The sequence below is a fragment of the Periplaneta americana genome, chromosome 17, assembly GCF_040183065.1.
Source record: "Periplaneta americana isolate PAMFEO1 chromosome 17, P.americana_PAMFEO1_priV1, whole genome shotgun sequence".
NCBI lineage: Eukaryota > Metazoa > Arthropoda > Insecta > Blattodea > Blattidae > Periplaneta > Periplaneta americana.
The window spans coordinates 48,023,685-48,047,961 of NC_091133.1; positions in this window are offsets into that span (position 1 = coordinate 48,023,685).

A 24,277-nucleotide genomic window follows, 5' to 3' on the forward strand; every position below is an offset into this window, starting at 1 on the left:
CAAGCTTATTTCATTTAATTTGCGATAATATAAATTAGGCAGCTCTACAGTTGGCCTTACACTACATTAAACGATTAAGTCTTCCATTATTGCCGTAAAAATTCTCGTCTAGAGACAGTACTCGCCTGTCGTATTATTCAATTCCTTGTGCATCTTCTCTATGGTTCATGATTTCCTTAACTTCCACTCACGAGTTATTCGGTGGTGCATTCATATAATTGTTTCGCATATTTGACAGATTTGATAAGATGGGAAAATAATTATCCTAGTATAATATTATGCAGATTTTGTTTATAAATCAGACGAATAATTTTTTTTATTGACTTCGTTCTGATTGCATTACAACTTTTTAGACTTTCACTACAGTATTTCATAATAGAGACATTAACCATTTAATTGAGTTTGAAAGGATGATTATGATATGGGTACATAGGTGCTTATCGGATGTAACGAGTAGCTTTCCGAAGCAGTCAGCCTAAATAGACTTCTATCACATTCGTTATGAAAAGGAGTTAAGCTTAAGCCGGCATCATCATCATCATCATCATCATCATCATCATCATCATCATCATCATCATCATCATCATCATCATCATCATCAATTTCATCTTTAAGGAAACTTAAAAATAATTCTCCATCGCTTGTACTTAGTCCTTTGGATCTATTTGAATCTACACTGATATAACAGTATAGTTTCGTATCATTCATTCTTTGTATACGGCTATATAAACGCATTCTGTAACTAATCAGTTTTGTGTAATATGGTAAAATATATAAATCCTATCCGATAGAGCAGCGGTCGGCGTTTCATGCGCCAAGCGGCAGCTTACGTCATACTTTTGCAGAGGCAATTCCAGAGGGAGAGTACATAGAAAAGTAATTGTAACTGACGATCAGCATGTCTGTTTCCAAATCATTAAACGTAAAGAGTGCAGCAAAAAGAATATTTGTAGAAGAATGGGAAAAGAAATAATTTTGTTGTGCACTGGAAGAAAAAGTATTATGTTTGTTATGTTCTAAACTACTTAAATGGTTTCATATTACCACCATAAAAAGACATGATACACAACTCCATTGTCACGTGTACTTTGCCATAATATTAATACTGTTTAAGAAAAAGGCGTTGTCGAATATCATTTTTTATATTATAAAATTGTGAAACTTTGCAAAGAAGCGTAAATAAGGAAAATTGCTAAGATATAAAAATTTACTGAAGATTCTCTACAATTAAAAATATCTATTCCTTAGGTCATTTTGTGTTAGGTTTATTTCATTGTTCGGCTAGATATAGCCTACTTTATACATGTGAGCATTCTTTTTTCAAATATGAAACCCTTTAAATGTAAAGCGCGCTCCCAATTGATGGACCAACATTCATTTGAGCAATTACTAATTGCAACTTATGATGGAGAACCAGATTTCACTTCACTAAATAAAACATCTGGGTAGAGTGATGAGTAATTTCAAATCCATCGGAAGAATGGGAAGACATCACAGGCCCTATAGTTCGGTTAATTATTTCCAGACTATACGAGCGAGGTTCATTTAACTTGGTTAATCATATTTTACCGGTGAATATTTCGCGGATAAAATACAGTATAAACTGAGATAATGTCAAAACACCAATATAATTATGTTGGTGAAACACAAAAATGCGTTACCTTATTTTCTCGATCGAAAAAAAAAATCTAGACAAAGTAATTATGTGGATTGCTGAAAACGGCCATAAAAAGTCCAATTGGAAGACGTTTCTTGTCAGCTTCCATGTTTCAATATTGTTTTGTATGGTCCTGCACTCAGATTCTGAAAGGAATTTATGCATAGCCATTTCGTTACCATATAAATTCTTACTTTCATTTACTAGTGCTATATAATTTTCATTTCATGTATGTCGCACATAATTTGAACTTTATTGGATTTAATATCCAAACCGCTGAATTTATTTAACTTTATATTGCATCATAGCTGAATAAAAGAGCTGAACTGAATTGTCGATTCACCTAAAAACGAATATGAATATTTTTCCTGGTAAAGTATTTACTCTTTTCCTGTTATCAGATATTTTATTACAATATTTATCATTATTTCGTTCAATTCACTCGCAGGATCTTTAATTGAAGGATACATATGAAGCAGTCTCCTTTTGGATTATGAAGTTCAACGTATTTATACTTCGTTTTATCTAGTTCTGTTGTATGTTACATAGAGCGTATTTCATATTCGAGTACGATTCCTTTGATATAGAATATATGGATCGATTTAGCCGTGCCAATGTCAAACTACATTTGTCATATTCGTCTGGGGGTTAGAAAGTGCGATGGTATGCATTTTATAGGTCAGGTCACAAGTAAAATTCCAATTATACGGTTCAATAGGCAATGGCTTACATATAGTTGGGAGTTTATGTTGTTTCTTTTATTTTACGATACGTAGGGAAAGAAGAGAGAGGAGTAGAGTGCCGTCACTTTTGTATATTGAGTTGTAGACTTTATAGATAGAACTATAAAACTCTGCAACGATTCAAAAGGGACTCTATAGTCGCGAGACATGGATGTGTAATATAGCCTCTCCTTGATTCTACATATGCGGGCATCAATATAGCATTGAAAGTTGGCGCAGTGCACTATAACCTCATAGGCCAGAGAGGACTCAATAAGTACTGAACTCGTAAAATCGAGGGTTATTGGCTCCGGCTATCAGAATAGCTTATATTATCTTCCTGCAACTCGTACACAAGAAATGAGGCCATCTCGATCACTCTTTTTAAGACACTGCTACGTTTACGAAATTGCTGTTTGTTTCTCAAATTCATCTACGGCATTCATAATTCTTGTTAAAATTATGAGATGGCTGGAGAAAACCCCTTACCTGGAACACAAATTAAGTTTCCCTGCAGGATTTTTCAGGTATCTCTATATGTATTACATTAATTTAGAACATTTTATGATGAATTTAATCGTAAATTTTGAGTAAATAACGAATTATTTTATTTTTCCGAGGTTTTCCCCAACTCTAAGGCTAATAATAAATAATGGATAGAACAGAGAAAAATTCGCTCCGCCACCGGGACTCGAACCTGGGTTTTTAGTTCTACGTGCTGACGCTTTATCCACTAAGCCAAACCGGATTCCAGTTCCGATGCCGGACCGAATTCCCTTAGTTTAGGTTCTGCCTCTCAGTTTTCCCTTTGGTAGCTAACCTCATGTATTGTGTCACAGAATATGTGGCAGTGGCAAAATGTCCAACGCACTATGTACGGAGGTGCACTCATTACGAGTGACTAAGCGGCCGGGTCCGACGGGATGAGCGCCGTCTTGAATCACTAAGGGATTACGTATGCATATCATATTATTACAGTATGATGTACCGAAATAATTACACATGATATTTTCGTGCAGGAATTCTGCGTTATCTTTAGATAAGGCAGATGTCAGGTAATCTATTGCGAATCCTAGACCTCATCTCGTCAAATACTATCTCGCTATCACCAATTCCATCGACGTTAAATAACCTAGTAGTTAGTACAGCGTCATTAAATAACCCATTAAAAATAAATTTAAATAATGTCTGTCTCATAAAGCCAGTGTTGTAACATATTCTCCGACATACATAAACAATGAATTAATATTAGTCCAGCCAGTTGATGTCAATACAGATTAAAGGCTCATTCACAATGAAAATTAAACATAACGTAAGCGTTAACTTAAGAATATAAACGTTATGGTAAAATCAAGAAGTCATACCATCATTCACGATGGGGACATAAACATAACAGCAAACATACTTGGTAACCATGGAAACATAACAACGACGCCATTTCCTCATATTCTGTCGTATACTTCAGCGCTCCACGATTGTGTTCTGTTTGCAAATCACGTAAGCATAAGAATGACAGTTTGGAGTTTTCAAACTTTCATGTTAACGTCTTACGGTAATGTTTATGTCAATGCTTATGTGAATCATTGTGAATGATCCCATTTGGTAGCCTGGGCGCAAACTTCTGTGTTTGTGTTACGGTTATGTTTAATTTTCATTGTGAATGGGCCTTAATACTGCTTTCAATCGAATGTTTATGATAGTTAAATAGAATATTACTACAGTGAAAATATGTACACTTTTATACTTATGATGTCACCGCAGTTTATTTTAATATTTTGCTTGCACTCGACACCGCAATTCTTTTGTTCTTGTAGAATGTGACTCTTTTTCCACCACAAAAATGGATCGTGCGTTGCTTTGCAATAAATCTCTTCGATCTAAACGATTTAAATTAGAACAATACGTTACGTCAAATACGAAATGTCACTGGAACACTTGGTCTCCTACATTTTACGCCGAAATTTACGACCTATTTGTCATCGAAACGTTGTTGGTTGGCGAGCCAGAGAGAGGAGAAGGACCAGTGGAGAAGAGGAAGGAATTGGGCGGGGGCGGTCGTCGTTCCAGTAGGCAGGCGGGAGGTTTCTTGGATTTTCTGTCTGCATTCAGTTTGAGATCTTCACCCGGCGGGCCGGGCCAGCCTCGTGGTGCGTGCCGCTCCACTAACTCCAACCCCCCCTCTCTCTCTCCCTCCCTCCCTCCCTCCCTCCTTCTCTCTATTTCTCCCTCTGTTTCGTTCTTTGAACTCTTTCCTCTCAATTGTGAACAGTCGACCTATTTTTTTTTCTTTGCCGCTACTGATGTTTCCTCTTTTCTGTTACTCCTTCTAGCCTTGTTAATTTTTTCTTTTATTTTTCTGTCACCGATTCCATCCGTGTTATTCTTATTAACTCCGTTCTATTTTCTCCATTGTTTTTTTCTCATTATAAGAAGTTTAAAAGAAAGTCTCGTAATGCGCGAAAGCTCGACCCCTAAGATTTCCACAAACTTGCATGTTTTCTACTCTCAGCATTCTGAGATGATGGCTTTGGGCATGCCGTCAGTCTGTATATATGCATGTGTAGAATTACTTATTCTTAACCAGTTGTTTCTAAACATTTTTTTTTAGCCTGGCATCCACTTCTGAGAACTGGACGCTGGCTACAGCCCCCTCCAAAAGTTAGATGCTATAGCTCGCGCAAGAAACGATTACCGAAAAGCAATGGTGGCGTTGCTGTCTGTTTTGACGTGTGTATGTAGGCACGCCGAGGGGAGAGAGGTGCGAATCGATGGAAGTACTGTCTCTTCCAAGAAGATGAACAGATGAGGACATCGCTGTGGAAATAAAGAACGTAGCAAGAGAAAAATTCGAAGCTAATTAAACGCGCAACATATGTTTACGAATGAAATAATAATACCGTGCGATACAAGACACGTATTCACATGCAATGGGACAAACTAAAGCCGTAATGTAACTGTCACAACGCAAGACTGATTCTATCTATGTCATTTCTCTTCCGACTGTACTCTGGAATATAATTCAAGTTATCTCGTGACATTTCCTGTCGCCCGCTCTTCCTTATCACAGTGTTTGATTCGCATTCCTTCCTTCGGTAATACGTTCTTGCGAGACCTATACAAGCATGTTCAAATAAGCAATTAATTGTTGTTGTTGGTTAACTGTCCGAAGACAGATTTGAACCTCACAAGTGACACCAATAAGGCATCACTTATGAGGCAACTAACTCAGGATATAATAGGGCAGGGCGGCCAGTGCTTTCCCCCTCCATTGCAAATATTACTAGTAACATCTTAGATTAATGCTACATTATATTTTATATTTAATTATTTTGGGTGCAAGGAAAAGTGAAGTGTATTTCATAACCTCTTCTACTTAATCCTATCCTCACCTTCCTGTGGTGCAACCTCTTTTTAACAAACGGGGCTCTGGGGACTGAGTCAGTACGATATACAGTAATTGTTTTATCAAAAATCGAGGAAATGTCATTTCAGCATGCTAGCCTACTATGGCATGCATAAGCGTCCTCTAACAAGCAAACATTCCCATGGAGGCAGATAAAAAGGTTAATTTTTTCTTCCACCATGTTAATGTCAAAACAAGTGCTTATACAAATTTTGGGCACTCTAACGCAATTGCGAATACTGTCCAGGAAGTAAGTTTTCCTGGGGCCGTTTATAGAAAGAAAACACAATTTCATGGAAAAATTTATTGGAACAGATACAGCATTCGCTGAGCTATTTTTCAACATATTTCCCACCGGAATTGAGACTTCCGTCAAACTGAGGGATCCCTGTGCACGGCGTACTCTATTATTAGAGTATGCCGTCTCCTGTGTCGTATAATTCTGTCGCCTGAGATCGGAAGCAGTGTGTAACAGCCGTCTGCACCTCTTTGTTGATCTGAGGGTATGACAAATATCTCAATTCCGGTGAGGAATATTTTGAAAAATGGCTCAACAATAGTTTTATCTATTTCAATAAATATTTCCATGATATTGTTTTCTTTCTGTAAACGGCCCCAGTGAAACTTACTTTGTAGATGCTCTTATAATTGCGCACGAGTGGCCAAAATTTGTATAAGCATTTGTTTCGACATTATGAACATGGTGGAAGAAAAACGCTTAACTTTTTTATCTGCCCCCATGAGAATATTTGCTTGTAAGTGGTAAAGAGTAGATATGGCCAGTGTAATTGTTTTACAATCCTCCTGGCTAGGTCATTTGGACCCTCTAACCAGCGGCAGGTGTGGTCGGTCTTCCAAACAGTCTGGGGGTTGCGTGTAAGTGATACAACCGCCATAACATAAAAACGGTGGTACTTTTTGCTACATCACTCTCCCATATTGAAGGGCAAGAGGATTAATGACTTCAGTGCCAAAAACTCAGCATTAGTTAACAACAACAATATATTTTATTTTATTATTTCAAAATGAATATAAAATATAATTAAATTGAAATCAATTCATAAAATTTTATTTAAAGATAAGGTACAAGAGAAAAAACAAATAAAAATATCGCCCATCAAAACACTGGCTTCACCCGGATTGTAGCACGTTTACTGATCGGGCGCGAGTTCGATTCTCACTTAGTCTGATTACCTGGTTCTGTTTTTTCGAGATTTACCAAACTATAAGACAACGGTCAGATGATCACATGACTAACCCTCAGCCTCATCTTGCCAAATATAATCTCCGTCTCGCTTGTTTCATCGACGTTAAATAAACTAGCAGTTGATACAGTGTCAATAAATAATCAATTGAAATAAAATGAATTACCTGCAGGAGTACCAAATTTTTCCACAGTTTCGATGAATGGCTGTCTGCTCATAATAGTACACCCTTACGCAAACATAATTTTGGCAGATACACATTCTAGTTTAAAAAACTTATTATAAAATAACCAAATTTTTTCGTGACCTAACATACAAATCTCACGAATAAAACGCGTGACTTACACTAAATGTTTATAAATATGAGCAATTAAAACTAATCTTAAAGTTGGAGAAAGTAAATATTAAAATAATTTTAAGAACGTATTGTTAAATATTTGGCTCCGTATTAGTATTAATATAAAGTTATTACCAGGCAGACGGGTTTTAGTAAGTAGCCTTATACCATCAAGTTAGGAAAGCTCGGCTGCAGGGTGGCGAGGGAAGGTGGACGCCCATGTAACCTTGCAGTGTTCTCTGCTAGTTGAAGGCAGTAGAAAGCAGGTACCAGGATTAAGGAGTATTGGAAGGAAGAAAGCAATGTATGTTTAGCTATTTGTAGTGTGTAATAAAGTTATCTCATTATTTATTGAAGGTACTAATGTACAGAAATCTGAGTTACATTGACTTTTCTTTTACATCGTGAGTACAGGTATTACAATATACAATAATTTATTTCCTAAATGCATGGAACGTAAATCGCATGCGATTAGCACGTAGACAATTTTTATATTTTGAAAAAATACGTTTCACTTCACACGACGTATTAGGATCAAATAAAATTCATGAAATATCAGAGTTGCTTGAGATTCCATGACTGAGTAACGCGTCCCTCGTTTTACACATTTCTGCGTACCCAGTATTCTTCTCTAGAATACTGTACTTTTAAGTTTATTTGTCACTCTTGTTTTAACAGTTCCCGCTTGTACTTGACTCAATGTTTGTGAAATCTGATCTGTTATCTCAAGAGCTTCTAGCATTTTGAGTGTAGATGATTGTAAATATATTATTGTATTTGAAATATTACCGAAATTATTCTGAATACATGGAAGATCTAAAAAAAAAAGTTTGTGAAATTATTTCCTTCACTGCACGTATAGCGACATTTTTCTCCTCGTCAACGACATTAATTATGTTAACAATTTTGTCGTAATATTGAGCATAGTATATTGCAGCCTGCAACCATGTCCTCCACCGAGTTACAATTGGCTGTGGAGGCAAGGGATTTCCAGGTTCCATATCCTTAAATAGTTTGATTCTTGAGGGTGCCTTGCGAAATATATTCTTCATGTTGGCTACCAAAGTATCAACATCCGGAAAACGGGCTCTAATTTCTTCCGCAACTCAGTGAAGACCATGTGCCAGACAGGTTAAAAGTGGATATGATTTCTGTATTCCTGTGGCAGCCTTCATCATATACAGTACGGCTCCCCATCCGCTGTGGAGGGGAGTGTCCGTCACAGTTACCTGACGTCACCTATACTCCGTGCGGTAATACGATTGCTCAGTTTAGTTACTAAAACCCCTCTGTCTGGTTATTGCTATAATATTCTCAGAAACTTGAAGCTCTCCCATTAGATCAATACCATACGTCTCCCTATTCACCCCTTAAAAGTTTCCACAACCTGGGAAGCGTTTTCACCCAGAATTGGTAACACTGTTATAAATTGTTTTAGAAATGAAGTATTCAGTTTTTCATCCTTGAAGATTAATCATGTGTACAGAATGTGTTAAATTATTTATTTTTGTTACTTATGAGACTTTCTACAGTGCTATAGTTCCCCTGAACCAAACAACGTATAAAACACAAAAATTGCCACGCAGTTCGTTTAATTTTTTTCTCCGTTGTTCACTGTCTACTGTATCTGTATCTTGTAGTCTTTTCCGTTGTGGAATTATTACTGAATTTAAAAACGACGATTGCTGTTATTTAAAAAATCTGTTTATATGAGTCAACTATCCCGGAATGATTCAATACAATTTGTTCTCTCTTGAGAAATATCAAGATATGATTAAGGTGATGCAAAAACAACTTTAATTCGATTCTAACGGTTTCCAATTTGTATTTCACTACAAAAGAATCATAAGTGAAAATATGAAACATTATTTATAATGTCAAAAGATATTTGTAGAAGTTAAGACGCTATTATTTCAATTTTCGGCATTTCGAAATTATTTCACATCTTCCTTTGTGAGATATATGATACTTGAATGAATATTTTTGTGTTAGTCGTGGTATACCTAGGATGACCAGACGTCCTCTTTCGTCCTGACATGTCCTTCTTTTTAGGCTTTTGTCCGGGGTCCGGGCGGATTTTTAAAATACCAAGAAATGCCCCCCCTTTTCGTAACTTGTATGCCTGATATTTTGAAGTTATCTGATTTGAGGCTTCTTCAAGTAATTTGCTTGTAGATGACAGCAGTATCGACGGAATATACTCTTCCTGCCCTCTGTAACAATTATGCAGAGTGAGTAAAAAGTATGGAACAATGCTTGTAACTTTATTTCTAATTTTATGAAGAAATTATTTATACGAAAGTTGTAGGGTATCAAAGAAGGAATATTTTGAACACAGTTTCAAATACTATGCTTTTCATTTATAAAGGCTGTGCCAGTGAGACTTTTTTTAAGGCACGATGTACTTTTTTCTCCATTTTTGGATTCTTCAGGTCTGAATACGTACAAAATCATATTTTGTTTTGCGATTTATAAATTATTGTTTTGTTAAAAATTACTTCTTTTGATGACAATGTATGTGTATTGAAAAAAGGGAAATTTTTATGCTTCTGTACATCAATTTGAGGAGGCTTTGGATTAAAGAATTGCAGACAAAAGCATACCGTGGTACCGTACAACTTGTATATAAATAGTTTCTTAAATAAAATTAGAAATAAAGTTACAAGCATTGTCCCATAATTTTTACTCACTCTGTATATAGCATTCCATGTTAAGAAAAAATCATTGGTTTTATGGGCCTTGCCTAATACATTGTACAAGCTATGTGGTAGGTATGCGTTTCTATGGCAACTGGTCATTTGATGGAATAGGCCCATATGTTCAATGCTTTTTCCTTAACGTGGAATCCTCTATAGTTCCCTTGACTTTCATATATGTAGCTAACTGTAAAATCATTGTTATTAAGTTTTATCATAATTTTATTACTTTGTGATAAAATAGATATTAACATATTGTACTTTTAAGTACTATATAAGCCTGAATATGTACTGTAAATATTTTGTAATAAAATAGATATTGACGCAATTTAAAGTGTAATATAGCCCTAAGCCTAAACCTAAATAGCCATCGGCGTAGCTCAGTCGGCTAAGACTCCGATTCGGAGCTTCGCTCGGGCGAGGGTTCGATCCCCGCTTGGATTGATTACCTGGTTTTTCCGATGTTTTGTCCAACAGTAAGACAAACGTTGGGTATTCTATGGCGAATCCTCGCCAAATATCGCCTCGCTATCACCAATCCCATCGATGGTAAATAACCTAGTAGTTGATAGCGACGTTAAATAACCAAGTAAAAATAAATAAATCTAAGTAGGCCTACATAATATTGTCTGTCCTCTTTTTTCGAACAATGTCCTCCTTTTCGAAGCTTTGTGTCTTCTCTTTTATCGATGTGAATCTGGTCAGCGTATGTATGTATGTATGTATGTATGTATGTATGTATGTATGTATGTATGTATGTATGTATGTATGTATGTATGTATGTATGTATGTATGTATGTATGTATGTATGTATGTGTGTGTGTGTGTGTATGTATGTATGTATGTATGCATGCATGTATGCATGTATGTATGTACCTACACTATGTGTGTAATATCTGGGTCCCAGATTAGTAACAGACTTCCAGAAGATTTAAAAAACCTGGATTTTAAATGTTTTAAAATAAGATTGTAATATATTCACTTATAAATGCATCATATTGCATTAACGAATTTTTAAATATGAAGATTGAAAATATGTAGTAGGAAGTCTGAATATAGTTAGGTAGTAAGTTATGTAAGTTTTAATGCTTGTGTTTAAATTTAATACTATACATTTTCTGTATGGAGTTTAATGGCAATAAAGGTATTGCATTACATTCCTCAAATTGTTTTATGTCTCAGACACAGAAAGCCTAATTTATTCATCTATTTATAAGCAGTTTATAGGTTGTAATGGAAATTTTATTGATTGCATCAGAGTTGCGTAATAAAATAAAATAGGAAAAATAATTTCGAACTGATTACAAGATCGGTCCCTTGGGACAGAGCTAGATTAGCTCACTAGCAAGACTTTATTGGCAATCAGTTCGGTCCAATTCATCTTATTTGCTTTTAATTCTGCAGTAAGTGAGAGTGCTGCAGGTAGGCCGAGCACTGACCTTAGCGAATCCATCATTCGTTACCAGTCTCAGCAGGCGGACTGTCTCTTGTCAGGCTCTTCGATTAGGGCCGGTACTCATGTTCACAGAATTTACTGCATGAATGTCAAGTTGGTGTAGGAGAGTCTTCTCTTTTCCTCCCCTGTTTGTGACAGAGTCCCGTGCGTTGTACCTTGTCAGCGTATGGTAATGCTCTGCGCCCGACACCGCCCCTCCGCCCCACCCGTCCCTTTCCCCTGGAGCTAATACGGAGCATGGTAAAAGTGATTGGAATGAGATTTACTCTGAATTCGGAATGTTCTGGATGTGGTATGGCTTAAGGGGGGGACGTGCATACTTTGCTACGGAATTTCCCTCTCACACCGTCCTTCTCTTTCTGTGGGTTTTACATGAAATGCTACTTCTCGTGAATTAGTAACTCAGTTGCCTACAGAACGACCGACCTTTTAAGGGAAATTGAAGGAACCTTAGTCTGATTGCCAAGGACTTATTCTCCAAAGGGTGTAGGCCATTACGTATGCATAGTCTTCCGCGTTATTTAATGTAGGAGAAATCATATAATCAAATAAAGATTCTTTGTAAGGGCGCGCCAATGTTGAGATATTTCATAAAGATACTCGACAGTTGAATTTCTCCTCTCTTCTTCTCCCGACTCGGAGGCATTGGGGCAAGAATTCTTAAAACGGAATTCACATATCTCAACCAGTCGACTGATGGTGACATAATGTCACGTCAGGAGTGTCTACTTTGTGCCCAAACTTCGGATTTCTTCATCATGTGGAAAGAACATTTGAATGGAGACCGCAATAGTGCAAAAGTTTCCCAACTTTCTCGGTTCTCAGCCATATGGTGTTAGAATATTGTAAAGTCTCGGCTAGAAGAAATACCTAACAATTCAGATTATTGAGACTTACAGAACACTAAAAATTATTTTGACGTCTAACGTCTATACTCTACCTATCCTAATAGAAAAATGAAAGGATTTTGTGGAACGAAAATTTAACTTCGGTCGCCATGGAATTCTTACGTCATATCTGGAAACAGGATTTTCATGCATTATCAAATCGTAAAATCTTAATGCATTCAACCACCATCAAATTACCAAATATGTATAGTAGTGGCAAAAAAACCGGGCCGACCCTTGTAGCTGATTTCAGAGCCTTGTTCACTCCCGAGCACGATAGACTTGTAACTAAGACTTTCGTGGTTCGAATCCTGCCTGGGAAGGAAACTTTTTTTGTTCCTTATTCAAATTTATCCCCAATACTTTTCGATTGCTGGTAAAATTCATGTTCTGGGAATAATAATTAAGTAGTAAAATATCGTTGCCGCCGTCTCCATGAACGAGCATGAAATTCCTGTAATACATTGGCCAGCGATTAGTCCAGATTTAAATCCTGTTGAACACGTATGGAATATGCTTGAAAGACGCATCCGTAGGCGCCATCGAAGCCCGGAGAACCTTGAAGAGCTTTCAGTGGCACTTAATGAAGATTGGATGAATATACCCTAAGTCAAAATTCATGATTCTTAGAATAAAGCAGTGGTTGTCAGCACTCGCTGAAATGGGTAGAGTGCATGGAGGGTAAGGAACTCTGCTCCGTCTTGCACAAGGGATAGGGAGACAGCATACCCGCCAGCAGCGACGATTGCACGCTAGGGCTGTGTCTTGTCCGCGGGTAAAAGACGCTACCCCGAGCGTACAGTGGTTTGATGACCGCTGGAATAAAGAAACAGATTTTTCACTTTGTTTCGTTCAGTATCGAGTAAGATGATCATTGTTGACCACAACTTGGTTATGAATGGCTATGGAAAGTAATTTGTTATAAAATATAGTATCTGAAGTTCATGCTGTACTAAGGACAACACTCTATGATTCAATTATTCAATAAAAAAATTAATTTCAAATCTTGTTCCGCTATTTTTTTTTCAACAGTATATTTACAGAGGTCGAAAAGTATAGCAAGTTTATATAAAACGTGCATTTGCATGTAAATTCTGTCCGGAAGGTTTGAACCTCATAAACGACACAATGAGGCATCATTTATGAGACAACTAAGCCATGACATAATGAAGTAGAGTGGCCTTTTTCCCCTCAGTGCATATATCGCTGACTAGTAATATATTACATAATATATTACACTAATCACACTTCAGATATATGTAGCAGAAGAAATATTACTCACTAGTTTATAGTTTCGTTTCAGCAATCACAATAATTATAATATATTTAATGTGATACGTGCACTGTTTGATCATTGTATATTACTCATACCTTACAATTAGAATGTACGATGTCGTCCTCATTTCTCGTTCTACGTTAATTCTCACTCGTTACTTCTTTTTTATCATACCAACCACTGAAACTCAGTTTCGCAAGTAGATGAAGTGGCATCGCAGATGAAATTGAAATTCTGGGCTTTCGTATTTTGCAGCGGATTAATGTTTCTCAATGGGTATATGGAAATTCCTGTTCTGAAATGTCCATTAATACTTGGAAAATCTGGAAAGGAGGGTATAATTTATGGAATCTAACATTCATATTGTTCCACAAAACAAATATTATAAAATTAAAGAGAGTTGCATCTGTCCGGCTGTATTTTACGTGACGCAGACATGGTTCTTAACAAAAAGGGAGAGAGAATAAATATTGATTTCCAAACGAAAGGTGGAAACGAACATTCTAGGCATTAAAACGAAAGATCGATCACACAATGACAAACTGAAAATAAAATAAAATCTGGAGCTTAATAGCCGCCACCTGTGATAAAGATGAGTAGAACATATAATGCAGCACGACAGGATTTTGACTGTTAGAAAGGATTTTGACTGTTGGAATCATAGAACTGACAGTCTGAAATCCGAGTACAGTATAAGCTATTTGAGAGTGTAGAGTAGAGGTAGGCAAATAAATGGGGAGGCGATTAGATGATCACTTTGGAATCCGGTAGTGAACGAATATGAAGCTTGTAGTGGAAAGGGAAAGACAAATTAAAACAGTTGCAAAATTTTGAGCTGAAGTTTATTCAAGTGGCCGACGAAGACCATTCAGCATTGTTTTTTATGGGATAGGCCTTTGACTTTATGGGGACATCGAGGGTTATTCTTAGTATCATTATTATTTTGTATGTTCATTTCGAATTCTAAGCTACCCTCAACAGACGTAACAAGGTAACATCAACTCGGTTAGCTACACTCAGTAAGCTCTATACTAAACTGGAGGCACCACTGCAATGCTCTTTCCTGTCTGAAAGCGTGACTGTAGACATCATGTTGGTGAGGGTATTGCTCTCTCTCTTTCTAACTAATGTGTTTCAATGAGTTTTTCTCGAGATTCATGTTGCACATGCGCAGTAAGCAATAAATATACTGTTATTGTGTACGATAGCATTCACTGCAAGAGAGACAAGGACAACACTATGTTAGAAAGAGATAGAAATACGCTCAGGCGCTCAGCATTCGCGTCATGCTTTTAACGCATTGAGTTGTGCCTCCAGTTTAGTATAGAGCTCACTGGCTACAGTACAGCACACATTCCATCTCTCCTGCGATATCGACATGGTTACTGAGATTGGCCAAGATTATCATCAGTTGAGGTTTGCGCTTGAGCAAGGTATGAATAGGACTTCGATGGTTTCACTTTGCAATGGTGACAACCAGAAGTATGTATATATTATCCGAGGCAATATATTTTGATACAGTAGAGGAGGCAAGACCTGTCCTGTGATCGCATCATGTGCCGTGACTATATCACCAATGGGTATGGAGGAGGAAGACAGGTTTTAGTCTGAGTTGAGCTTCCGTGTCTGTATCGTATAATATTTAACCATCCCGAAACAAACTCTCTTTCCGATAACTCACTCTGTCCCCTCACGTGCAGCTCACATGTCAAGTCTCGCCTCCACATCTATACAATTAATTCATACATACATTCTGTCTCATTTTCACGCAATCTTTTCAAACGACGACCCAAATGTCATTTTACTGTTACAATATACTGAAAACAACCTTACTTATTCCAATGTCAAGCATAAGCTGAGCTAGATTTCTCCAATTTATCTCCATATCTTTCAATGGTAGCTGCAATTTATTAGGCATTCAATTTGATATCGCTATTTCTTTTATTAACTGACAATGTGTATCCTGTTACAAAACTGAGAGGTGACATTTCTGATAATACAATTCTCCTTAGTTGATCTGAAGTTAATGTCTAGCTTTCGTATCCATATAATAGTGATGGTAATTCGATTACTTTGCACGGTTTTAGCAATGTTTCCTTTCCAATTTTATGTTTTAATATTAGTTGTATTGTCTCTCAAAACTTTCTAAATCAATTCAATTTTATTTCAAGTTTTCTGGTGTTTTATAGCCATTGTTGTTGTTCAGTCAACTGCGCGAAGACAGGTTGGAACTTCAAAGTGATACAATAAGGCATCAATCATGAGGCAACTAAGCCAGTAGGTAGGCTAATGGGGTAGGGTTGCCAGTTCCTTTCTGCATACATCGCAGAATAGGCTAGTAATAAATTTCCTAATCTCATTCTATGTAATACTCATTATTTTTCCATACGTTAATACAATTATCAAATTGTGTAGAATTATATTAACTCAAATCATATCGTAATGATTGCCGAAGTAGATATTCGTCTGAAGAAGATAAGAGAAAGTCAGGTGACGAAGAAATTGGACTTGGAAAAACTGAAGAACGAAGAGGAAAGAAGAAAAATTTGAAGCAAATTTTGAAGAAAAGACGCTACATTAGAATCCACAACTGAAAATAATAATGAGTACTGGACTCGTCTTAAAGCTGTATACAGATAACAGCAGAAAGAAAAGTAGGATACAGAGAAGGTATCCGTATTGAGAAACCTTGCGTAACAGGGAATATGGAGGAAAGGAGAAAATGGAAAAATGTCAACACAGAAGAAGATAAAAGAAATTACAGGAAATAAACAACGAACCAGGAAGAGAAACTGATAAGGCGAAAGAAAATTATTCAGAAATGCGAAGAAATAGAGGATACAGAGGGAAAAGGAAGATATGATTAATTTCATATAGGCCTACCGTAAAGTAAAATGTATTGGCTTAACGAATAAGAAGAGGAAATGCATGTGATTGACAAAGACGAAATATTCAATGAAATAAAAGACAAACAAGGAATACTGGAGAGTTGAGCGAAATATGTACAAGAGCTATACGAGAGTTCAGAAAATAATTATTTTATATGAAACGTTTCATAGCGTATTTTTGGTAAGCTATTGAATTAATACTCCAAGTGCACAGTCAGTTTAACGGAGCAGGGTACTATGATAATAAATGTTTGAAAGATTTTTAATTTTGTTCATTAAATGTGCAGAAAACTGATCCGAACGAATGTAATTTTTCGTTCTGCAAAAGAATTTTAAAATGTAATACACTCTGACAACGCTGTAAAGGATATTGCCTGAAGAGAGTCGATATACGTAGGTATCCTGAACGGCTGACATGTTCAAGACGACGGGTGAGAAAACGAGACATGTGAACATAACAAGCAAAATTGCTTTTAAGGACGGCTCTATGAATTTGATTTCTTGTACAGTATGTACGTTTACCAGTTGCCAGTTTAAAAATGAAAGTGGGAGGGAGATATTTATGATTGATGAAGAAAATACTTGCAGGGCAACAAACGGAGTTTTTTTTTTAATCTTTAAATAGGTCTGTATAACGTAAAATAAACTTGTTTTATTGCTTCTGTTCACAGAGTATTTAATAAAAATTTAAATGGAAAGATTAAAAAAAATGATGTTTTTAATCTTGTTCGTTTAACTTATAATAAGCATATCGTATTTTATTTATTCCTGTGAAATTAAAAATTTTTTAAATTTCGTTTCTATAGTAGGCCTATAACTTGGAATAAACATCAATATTGTTTTCGTTCTCTAGATTATTCAATTGAAATGGAAGTGTAAATATATATTCTTGTTTAGTCAACTGTCCGAAGACAAGTCTGAATCTCACAAGTGATACTAAGAAGCCACCACTTAAGAGGCAACTAGGCCAGGATATAATGGGTAGGGTGGTCACTTTCTTTCCCCCTCCATTGTATACATCGCCGACTAACTACATATTACACTAGTCAGACTTCAGATGCATACAAACAATTCTTTTTCCTCTGATATATATCGAAAAGTGAAATGTACAGCCACAACCTCAATGAGAGGATAAAAAAATATTGGCCTACATGTCATTCTTTTAATCTTTTAAATTTGTTTTGAAATAAGCATATCTCATTGTTTGTGTTTTCTGAACATGTAATTGAAATTAGGATATAGAGTTTATTTTCAATTTTACAGGATTTTGTTTAACGTGAAATTAGCAGTGTTCATTCTTCGTCCTCTAACACAGTTTAAACACAAAAAAAAAAAAAAAATAAAATAAATGGTGTATCATCTGTAACGTTTAGGAGTTTAAACGCAATGTGCGTGGCAATGACCTTCCATTTCTATATTCAGAACAAACCAGGTGAATGGGTTGTTCATATCAATACAATCTGATATGCACTGCTTACTGATTACAGCATTGCATGATCTCATAGTTCACATATTTTGAAATGCACGTTTTTTGGAAAACTATTCAAAATATAGCAAAATGATATTGTATATTTTTGTTGCTCTTTCCTAAAGGAGTCATCCACGAGAAATAATGATATTACGACTACTTACGGTTCATTCTGTATATTGAAATAAAGTCATAGTAGCTCCTTAACATGCGGAACTGCATAAGAAATAAAAATTGACATTAATTAATTATCAGCAAAGCTAAGAAACTAATTTGATATTCACACTGTAAAATACTACATATGACAGCCTAATTTTCTGAGATTAGAAATTTTGGCAGATATATTGAGATACCATGGAGTAAATGAATTTAGGAAATATTTTAATATAATAGGAATTGTTTCAGTTCTGTCTTTTTAATTTTCGTGTTTTCCCTGGTCCATTAGTCATATTCCTTTTCAAAAATAACTTCGTAGGTCAGCATATACTTTTTTGTAGAAATTTGTGAATATTATTATGGGTTTTCATATCAAGGACACAAATATAATTTTTAGGTAATTGAAGTTTTATTTTTTGCCATTAATTGTGGTTGTTCCTATATAAATAATTGCAATTGTTCCAGTTATTAATGAAGTTAAGAATGTTAAATACTTAGGTATAATTATTGATAATAATTTAAACTGGAATAATCATACTCATTATATTTGTAATAGATTACGTATAACATTATATTACTTTGTTCTAAGAAATATTTTGTCAATTAAGTGTTTACGTATAATTTATTTAGCATTAGCATTATTTCAGTCTATATTTATTTATGGTATTATGGGTTGGGGTGGAACTTATAAATCCAACCCATATCCGTTAACTTTACTATAGAAAAAAGTATTAACAATTTGTTTAAAAACAGAAAGATTACTCAACTGAATTGTTGTTTAAACATTGCAAAGTTTTCAACATTAAACAAATTTATTGTTTTATTTTGTTAAAATATTATAATTTTGAAAGGTATATACATAAATATAGACCTAAAAATACAAATTCTCTGCGTTTGTCTGAACCTAAATGTAAAGCCTGTGCAGTTTTTTTTATCATAGCATGAGTCAAGGTCCCAGATTATTAAACAAATATTATTATAATATAATTTTAATCACGAATCGTCTCAAAATTAATAAAATAAATAAAAATTGTATTGGATTTATAGTTTGGGTTTAAACATATTAAAAACTTTTTAACCTGTATTCACTCTCAATTTTAATTTTATTTTTGTCTGTATTGGAATCCTCTCCTGAGCACGAGTCTTACTCATTCAGGAGTGGGCTAGTTTATTTTACATTATATTAACTTTTATTCATTTCAAACCTACTAGCAATAAAATAAATAAATAAATAAATAAATAAAAGTTCAAAATTGTACATTGTGCATGAAATCTAATGCCATTTCTTCTATTTGAATAAATCAAGATTACTGAAATAAATTAATAAATCTTCGTACATTGGCAATTTTCAATCACAAATGAAGCAGCGCTTGAACTAAAATTATGTAATTCAGTGTGGGGGTGCATTCAGAAACTATTTTCGTTGGGAGTGATAAAATATTTGTATTATTAGATACAACATAATCATAACGCTACGCTTTGAGATAGGTACCACTCATACTGTAAACCAGAATAGAAATGTAGCAGTGCCGTGTTATCGAGTCACAATTTGGAAATGACATATAAATATTTCCAACCTAGCAAAGCTTATATTACTCTGTTTATATAGATAATTGAAAATCCATTTCCACCCATAATATAAAAAGCTTCTCTGTCATCTTGTTAACCACATTAAATCCATTTAAAAGACTTTTAGCGATTGAGTTAATGCAAAACGTGAATCGACATATTGAAATTAGTACAAGTTGCCATTGAAATGACAAACGTCAGAATTTGCGGTATGAAATGGAAGGGATGAAATCCCATTTCCATTTCTCGTATGAATGTTATTAAGTTTGAAATGTCAATTAACCTGAAATTCTTTTGCCAACCAAATATTAATAATATTGGACGACATAACAGAATTATTGAATTGAAGTATTTGATAGCGAGTCATCTTCAACAGCAATGTAGTACAAGCTCGTCGTTTCTGGATATCACTTTTGTAATGTAGAAAAATACCTATGCGTATCAGACTTTCATTATATTAAAATAAGTTTTGGTTTAGTTTTTTATATCGATATTTTCTCCCATAGTTATCCCATTTATCGATATAAAGTTTTACACTTCGAGTTCACACATGGTCTAGAACATAGGCGTTTGTCTCTTGTTCAATGTAATATCACAGTCTAATATGTACAGTCACGAAGCTCAATACGTAGTAAATATGCATCCATAGTTAGTTGCTAACCACTAGAATCGCTACTATCGCCTCATTACAGACAATGCGAAATAGTACCTGCACAGTCTATTGTTCCCAGCACCCTCATAAACTCAAGCTTCGTGACTGTATATACTAGACTGTGGTAATATCCTGTGTTTCTTAAATACCCGCAGCGTGGCAATTCTCACGCAACGAGATTCTCACGAGGTATGCTCCCAGTTTTGTTTTAGCGCTTCAGGTTGGAAAAAAGTCTGTCTCTTCAAAGGTTGTAAGTGCAATGACATGTAATAACGTATCATTACCGAAGCTTGTGTATAGAGACTACACAGTTTCCTCATTGTTAAAGGTAAATTATTTAGGGCAGGAAACTTAAAATTGCGAATAATAATCATAATATCAATATAGGCCTACCTGTCTGTATTTTTAACCTACCGTAAGTGATGAATATTTTTATAGAATTAATAATAGGACGGAGTTACGCAATAAGAGACCAAGCGCCAAAAACCTGTTTCGAGATATTGGCTATTGAAATAAGCCTATTTTTTTAAATAAAACATTTTATGCCAGAAGTATTATTACATTCATACTATTACAAAAAAAAAAATAGCACAGGTATTACCAAAAAAGCTAACCGATTTTTAATGAGAAACCAACAGTTGAGTTAATATTTCAAAGCAAAATAAATAAATTAATTTTATGCAATGTACGAATTTTTACTTATAAATAGCAGCAAAATTCAGATATCGCGTTCTTGATTTTTGTCGAGTTAAATTAGTCTGCCATCAACAGATTTGTGCAAATATCTTGAACTTGAATGGTTGGTTCAGTTCAACAACAGTTCCAATCATGAAATGTTCAGTTTAATAAGATTCATCACATAAAAGTAGCATATACTAATGACAATTTTACTAGCATGATATTTGTAAGCTATTAATGAGACAAGATATTGCTAGATAAGAACCACGTCATAATAACAGTTGCTGTTTACTCAACTGTCCGAAGACAGATCAGGATCTCACAAGTGATACCAAGAAGGCACCACTTATGAGGCAACTAAGCCAGGAGATAATGGGGTAGAGTGGTCAGTTCCTTTAGCCCTCCATTGCATACATCGTCGACTAGATACATATTACACTAATTAGACTTCAGATGCATACAAACAATTGTTCTTCTTCTTCTGACACATACTGTCAAGTGAGATATACTGCCTGATAATAGAACCTTAATCAGAGTATATAATAACAGTATTAATATAAATTATTTGATACCATATTTTAACCATGTTATAAACTCACATTTGCGACATATATAATGCAACTTACGAGAATGTTTGTAATTTAAAAAGTATCGATTTAAAACTTGGTTTTTGATATATGTAATGTGTATGATAATCACTGCAATTATGATATAATGGCTAATATGCTTTAACATGTGTACGTAAAAATATTTTAGATTTTCTTCTGTTAACTTAAATGTTGTGCATGTATACACTACGTAACATTATGTCTCTAAAGTGTTCAATATAAGTTATCTCCAAATCGGTGGGCCTGAAGATGCCTAAACATGTGAAAGCATTAGTCCTATAATAATGTACAAACTTTTAATGTATGAATGATTTAAGTATATATTGCTCATAAACAATATATATATATATATATATATATATATATATATATATATATATATATATAATTTAAATACGGAATTTTTAGATAACTATTTTGTTTTCATCTAACTTATCGGAACCATATTGTTAATTAAACTGAAATAAAAAAACCTTAACGTAACCAAGTGCAAATCAGAGGTTATCCCTGGCAAAGTAACTTACAGTTACAAGATGTGCTGTGAGTGTGCCCCCTCCACCTGGAGACACATTTTTGCCTGTTTCACCATGTCTCAACATGTCTAAGTCGATATTGTTTATTTCGACTGTGATGTTTGTCCCGAGATTCTGGATGGTTCGTAGTCTTCTTCTATAGACACTTTTCTTGAGATAGCTACACAGAAAAGTATCCAGTGACGTCAAGTCTGGTGACCTTGGAGGCCACAAACCTTTAGAGATAACACTGTCAACGAAGATGCTGCTGATGTGTGCCATGGATAAATCGTCAATCTGCCATCTGCCGGTATCCACTAAAACTGCTTATTTCGTGAATCATTTCAATGTATCTACAACTTAAAAGCCTCCTACAACGTGGACTCAGAGTTGTAGCTAATTAAATAGTAGGATATTCCAGTGAAACACTCTGTAATACAATTCCTTTCAATCCGAGAACTAATATGATTAATATGAAGTAATTTTCGTCTTCTGCAAATAAACTGCAACCGAAGTAAATTGTGGTGCTAGCCTCGGAAAAAAAACGTGGGATGCAGTTGCTATTTGTTTTCCAGTAATCTGTAAAAACATTCTACAAGGATGGAAGTTTGGCTCATAATATACCTCACTGTGCCATCATTTCATACACAACTCATTTCGTGAGGTTTAATTTTCCCATGTGTGAGACGTAACCTCCTAGAGATATTTTTCTCAAAATATGAGGCAGCCTTCGCTTTGAGATCATCAATAGCTCTGTGTCGTTGTGCGCAGGCATCATGCTTGACAAACCCCCAAACAAGTAAATTAAGTGGCGTCAGATGTGGAGAATTTGGACGCCATGTAATTGGAAATCACAGCTTCATCGATTGATGTCGAATGCTAATCATAAACTTACCTTCCTCAATGAGGTGATACGCCATCCTGCTTGAACACAATGCCAATGCCCATGTTGTTTTCGTGCTGCAGCTGTGGTATAAAAATAAATGTGGTACGTTTCTGAGATCACATCGCGTAATGCCTGATTACGTTGCATGAGGTAGATATAAAGGGTCAGGTAGTTTTGTATGGCATAGATTTCTCTGTGGACAGTCGTCAGAAACACTTCTTGGGGCGTTCTGTCATACCAGCGATAACAGATTCGGTTTCTAGAACACATCTAGGACCACCAGTGTATGGCATGTTAACAGATCCACTTACAGACGTGTGGTACCATAACCTTATTAACTTGTAATTTACAGCTCTTCAAACAACATTCTTATGGTTAAAACGACATTAAAGTGTTGTTACAATTTCAAATTGCGCAAACTGCAACACACATTTCACTAGTTTCCTTGCAGTAAGCGGGCTTTGTTTATCCACTCGTTGCTAAGTGACAGTCTAACTTATTTTGTTAGTGGAAAAAAAAATATTGGGTAAACAATCCTTCGCGCGCCCACACTGTCACGGTTTACGTCTAAGCCTCCCGTCTTCATCCGCTGACGGTCGCGTCAGGCGTCAGTGTGAGTTGTACTCTTGCAATATAAGCACGTGTTCTTTGAGCGACGTAATACAGTGTGTTAAGTTGACTCAATTCAGGTATTCTATTCCCCAAAGAGTATTAATGTATGATTCATACGTGCATACAGAATCGGTTCATGCTGTAAGCAGATGATTTCAGGAGAGATTCCCAAGTGTTCAAGTTCCACACGAAAGGTCGATTCAAAGATTGCTAATACATTTCGTGAAACGGGAAGAGTTTTTGCTTTACATGGGTGAGTAAATTACTTTTGCTTTACTCTTTAAGTGTGTATCAGTGTTTGTTTTTAATATTAGTCATAACTTACTTGGTTATGACCTTGACTCGTCCAAGACTCCCAAGCAGTGGAAGAACACGCGGAGGATTGTTCACTCACTGTGTGTATGTACTGTATTTATTCACACTGCAAATGGGTAAATACCCGGTGGCAGTGGTAACTAATTACACTCAATAATGAGAATTAATAATAAACACAATTAATAATAATAATAATAATAATAATAATAATAATAATATTAATAATAATAATAATAAGGAGCATCCTAAATTAAATGAAGCACGATCACTTAAAATAACATTTAAAGTAAATGT